Genomic DNA, 6,000 nt, shown 5'->3' with positions numbered 1-6,000 from the left:
TATCGTAATATGAATGGCAGCACACAAAAAAACACACACACACACACACACAAAATGTGTTGCCCAAAAATATTGTCTAAGTGAAAAAGTTTTCACATATGATTTATTTATTTGATATGCCCGTGTAGACCATACTGCTCCCTCCCCAGAGAGAGAGCAGGCAAATTATGAAGATGGTTATCGCATCCTGGCGATTAGTTATTGGATCATTTACCATTGATTGATGGTTAGGTGTGGCACTGGGTGCCATCTAATTGGGGAATGGCCGGAGATGGCACTGAATAATGGACACCATTATATAATGATCAAATGTTTGGGCAACCTGTTGGGAACCGGAAGCAACCGAAACTTCCCCCCCAAAAAATGTTTTGTCACAGCATTTGTAAGTTGATTTAAAGTCATGACACTACCTCTAGTCCCCCCACCCATCCGAAAGCTGACAAATTTTATTTCCGCCAAAGTCACGCACCGGGGAACCCACACAACTGGGAACCGCGCCCCCCCAAGCCGTGTCGCGACCCACATTTTGGCACACAGGTGGGGAAAAGGGAATGAAAATGAAGCCACCAGCTCAGCTCTTCTTTCCGGGCAAACATTTATGCGAATTGTCTTTTGTGCGCTTCATTTCGCATAAACAAATCTCGACCGTTGTATATTTATACCGGAAACGTGCAAATAACGCCCCAGGGACTAGGCGAAGTGGAGTTCTCTTCACGTTCCGCCATGTTCCAGGGGGATGGGGGTGGGGTGGCGGGCTTCTCTGTGCCATATTGTCACCATTGTTGTGGCCGGGGCTCCTGCCACCTGCGTCGCTCAGATTTTTGTTTTGTAATGCCTTCCGTGCTTTGCTTTCCCTTTGCTTTTCAGCTCTCCATTTTTTACACGTATTTTTTCTTTTTTGGTTTTCTCCCCCCTGCGTTTTTTCATCAACTAACTACGTAGAACTGGGAAAAAAATTTACTTGACGTTTCCGTTGCTGTAAAAACACATGGCCAAAATACAAATAAACAAACGCAAATGGCTATGAATGGGAAAGTACTTTGGGGGGCTACAGCGAAGTTGGGATGCTCTCTGTGGGCATAGAATGGTTGCATCTTTGGAGGATGAGCAGTCATTTGATGTTTGATTTTAAAGAGAAAATATTCGTAGATCAAAGAAGCCAAGAAGAGTGCAGGGAAGCCCATATAAGGTAGGAGGTAATGAGGGGAGTGCTGCGTTTGTAGCCTCACAATTACATTGAAGAAATTATTAACCGACTTTGGCGCGCTTTAATAAATATTTCGTTCTTGTTTAATCCGAACGTTCACGTGGGTCAATTATTAAAATTAGTTTTTACCATACAAATTCTCTTCTAACAAAAAACTTGAGAGAGCGGCGCGGCATACTTTTTCCCCAGCAAGAGTATGCACAGCAGTCGTTGGTTTATATTATTTTCTTTTTATAGTCTACTTTTGGGTGTGTGTGTGTGTGTCGTGTGTGTCTGTTCCCAGTGCTGGTGTGTGTGTGTGTGCACGGTAGCTTAGTGCGGTTGAATGGATGGTTGGATGTTTGGTTTGTTGCTTGGGTTGGCTTTTGTGTGCGCCTATTGTCAAATTGAATTGTAATAGACACGTTTTTGCAAAAGCCAAGTGTGAGAGTGCCAGTGCCAGTGCCAGTGCCCGTGCCCGCATTTGTGTGATTGTTGTCCGTGGCTGCATGTAGCTGTAGCTGTAGCTGTAGGAGTACGAGTTTGCTTTCCCCTGACACTTTATATTTACAGCTGCGCTCCGTCACGCTCGACCAGAACTGGGCCTGAGTGCCAGCAGCAAGCTGAGACCCAGACTAGACCCCCCCCCAAGCCAGGACGCCCAAACCAGAGCTACGACCAAAGCAGAGCCATGACTAGAATTGTCAGTAGCCGTAGTACGTAGAACTTAATTTTATGCATATGAAACCGTCCGTATGCGGCGTCTTTCGTGCTCATAAAAAAATATTATTGCATACATTTAGGCGGTGGCTCCATTGCACGGCCTCCACTGTGTGTCGTCTGCCGTCCTCGCATTTGCATTTTCATTTTCTTATTTAAATGTCGACTTTTAAACGACGACAAATTGTTTTGACGTTGTGTCGCTTTTTGATTTTAAAAAATGCTAAGAGACAACAAGTTGAAAAGCCCCATGGATGTCGTCTGTATACTACGAATGTATATCTGTCTGTCTGTCTCTCTGCCTGTCTCTATGTCTGCCTGTCTCTGTGTCCGGACCGTGTGTGAAGCGAGTGGAAAATGGTTTTTTTGTGTTTCGCTTAAAGGCTTAAAAGCCTGCCCGACAACCTATGTACAGGACAAAGAAAATGCATAAGAAAAACTTGCTGGTGCTAAGAAAATAAGTTGGAAATTTTATGCTCGAGAAATACAAGAGAAAAATAAATTTGAAAAGTATTTAGCAAGGAAAAAATCTTTTTGAAATTATATGAAAATGTTAAACAAAGAAAATGGTATTAGGGTAAAGTGATTAGAGTGTGCCTGAGGTGTAATTTGTAATTTAAATGGGAAAAATATGGACTAGTTTTTGGAAGATGCTGCTTTTGGGTAACCTAACACATCAATTAATATCAGAAAAATATTTAAAAAAAAAACCGTTTACAAGGCATATTAATTTGGTAAGCAAAAAAAATAATTTCAATGCTTTTTTTAATCCTATTCAACATTATTTACCGAAGGCTGAAAAGCCATTCAAATTTATATCCAATTTTCGCCTAAAGTATTTTCGCTACAAAATAATACTGCAACAAAAAACTATGCAAATTTTATGCAGCAACAAAACCCACATGGACAGACCATATTCTCAAATGTTCCTTGCCCAATTAGAGTTCAATTTTCCGATGAAATACCTTTTGCCCCTTGCTACCCACTACCCACGGCAACGTTCAATTTGCAGGGCCATATTTTAGGCCAATTAAAATGAAACCTGAAATCCGAAATCCGAAAAGCGTAAAAACAGTAAACAACATTGTCACTTAATTTAATCACATTTATAAAAACCACTAATTGACTTTTGAACTTTAATGCTCGAGCACCATTGAAAATGCCAGGACACACAGACAAACACACACACGGATGCCTCCACTAGCAACACATAGACAGCCCCTGGAAGGGGGGGATAGTTCAGGTTCAGAGAAGGGTTAATATAGGGCTGAGGGATGAGGGGTGGGTTGGTTTAACAAAATGTTGCCATAATTGGTATTTTTGATATGCACACAAATTTTCGTTTCGAAGGCCATAACCTCTGGCACTCTTTGTTCCCTTTTTCGCACACACTCATTTCAACCCTCTCTCGTGGCTGTAGTCTGTAGTTTTGGGGCTAATTAAATTATTATTTCCCACAAACTGGCGGTTCGTGGACAGGAATATACCATGCACATATATAGGCTTAAATACAGATGAGGTGAAAATAGTAGCAATTAAGATTATGTCTCTAGCCACTTTGAAATATTCGGTTAAACACAAACTATTTCAAGTCAGTTTGCTGACAGCCCCGATGGTTGATGTACTCTCAAATATTCTAGACATATTGGGTTACATTTTTGGTTAAACTTACACTAAATAGACTGCCAGTTAAACAGCAACAATGAGTGCATATTGCATCTGTAGTAAATACATTTATTCGTATATAAATCACAGAATTTCGTGTTCTCGATATGATGGCAAATATTGTAACCCAAATAGGATATTTTTCATCTGTCATCTGTGTGCTCAATTAATTAACTCATATTTTGTGCTCGGAAGCGGCTGATTAATTGATATTCATCCATCCAACTGTTCAATGAGTAAAAGTCATGACAGTACGCGCTCACCGCGCTCTAGTGTACTCTTTGAGTACTACAAGTTGGATGTGTGTGCAAAACATTAATACAACATCTTGTATATATATAAAAATCTCGTGTCTCGGTGTGAGCAGGTAAGCAGGAAGCTTGCGCCCCAGTTAATACTATAACGAGAAGGAACGTGTGAGTCGCTTCTGGGGACGCGACTCTACTTAAACCCGTACTCAGTCAGAATAAACATTTTTGAGCTTATGATTTTTTAGAATTTTAGAATTAAAAAAATTGCACATTTTACATTTTGTTGCTACATCTACATCTACAATGTATATTTTACAGCTAACATGTAGATTATACATGTACCATTTATATTCTACAGCTCCTCCGCTAGGGGTTGCTCGCGCACTGAACGCGGCAGAGTGTGCGAGCGAGAAAAAGAATGAGCAGCGAGTCTCTGGCGGGATGGCGGCGGGGGAAGCAACTGAAAATTAATTTCTTCATTCTGGCTATAATTATGATCCGATCTGATTCAGATTCGTCAGTCTGGTAGATATGGTTATTCTCTACGATACTGCGTTTTTAGTTTTATCGTATCTTTATTGATGCTGATCAAGAATATATATACTTTATGGGGTCGGAAACGTTTGATTCTCTGCGTTACACACATCCACATTTACCGCAAATCTAATATACCCCTTAACTCTTTTTGAGTACGGGTATAAAAATAAACATAATATTTGAATTTTAAAATCCACGCTACTCAAGGATACCAACGCAACATAAAACCCCAACAAAATAATCAGAAAGAGTATCAAAATCGTGAGTGGCAATGTCTCCTACGATATCCTACGAAAGTAATAATTATAAATTTCCTATTTATATGTAGCCAACTTTAAATACTCAATAAATATACGCCTGTACCTTTTCACAAGTTATTTTCAATCTAAATATGACATAAAATTTGATTTTAACATATGTTACGAGCATAGAAATTCTTCTCTGGCACTTTGTGTCGCTCCACTGCCTTGACAGCAAACCACTCTTGCCGCTGGCTCGATTTTGGCCTATGCTGGCAATTTATTTTAATTAATATTTCAGCTGATAGCTGTAGCTACATGCTCGTATCTGAGCGTGAAAGCAAATCGTTGCGATTTTGGGACCGTGAGCTGTGGCTGCTAATTGCCACTAGAAAAATGGCACGACAGAGCGACTTAGCTGAATGGAGGCTTTGTGTTCAAACAGTAGTTGACATACATATGCATATGCAGAGTCGTTGCCATGATATAGAAATCATTGGAAATCAAAGGGATTGGTGTGTACTCGGGCTTAAACAAGCGAGGGTTGATTTATAAAATGGTGAAATAACTAGCAGAGATTTTAATTTAGATGTGAGTTGATCGTTTCAACAAATAAATGTACCAACAAATATATTTATATTATTTATGCCTATATTCCACATAAGCCATAACTTTCTTAGCGCATCTCTTACAGATTTCCGATGCAGCCACAACCATTGACACTTCATATTTTGTGTGTGTTTTTTTATCGACTGCACATTTCGTTTATTTTTCACACGCTATCAGTTTTCAATGAATTTTCATTTATTAAAACAAGTCCTTTTTTCTTTCTCCATTCTCCATTCTACTGCTTGCACCACTCCTCTCCTCTCCGCTCCTCTCCGTGGTTTCTGCTTTCTGCCCCCCTGCTGATTTTATGTTTTTCTTTCTTTTTGTGCAGCTCCAATGTCCGTCACACACTCGAACCGTGTCTGTGTCTGTTATTCATCATCATGACTTTACGTGTATGGGTGGGATTGCTGCTGTGTCTCTGTGTGCGTGTGTGTGTGTGTATTTACATATGTCTGGGTGTGTGTTAACACGCAGAATGTCTGTGTTTTCACCTTTTCATCCATACCACCCAATCACCCATCCACCCATCCATCCACCCACCACTCACCTTTCACTGCCGATTGCCAATCAATGTTTGCGCAAAAATATTTGCCTCTCACCTTTTTTCCACACTCTTAGCCAGGATCTCTCTCCCTCGGTGGATTGTCTTCATACCTGGCAGTCGTAAAGTCTATGCTGCCAGCCAATATCAAGACTTATAAATGATCAAAATAAATACCACAATAATAATAGCAAACGAGTAATTAGTTGGCCTTTAAGGATAGGGGAAGTCTGCTTTAGTTGTATTAAA

Source organism: Drosophila obscura, unplaced genomic scaffold (genome assembly GCF_018151105.1).
Source record: "Drosophila obscura isolate BZ-5 IFL unplaced genomic scaffold, ASM1815110v1 contig_179, whole genome shotgun sequence".
NCBI lineage: Eukaryota > Metazoa > Arthropoda > Insecta > Diptera > Drosophilidae > Drosophila > Drosophila obscura.
This window is presented reverse-complemented; position numbering follows the sequence as displayed.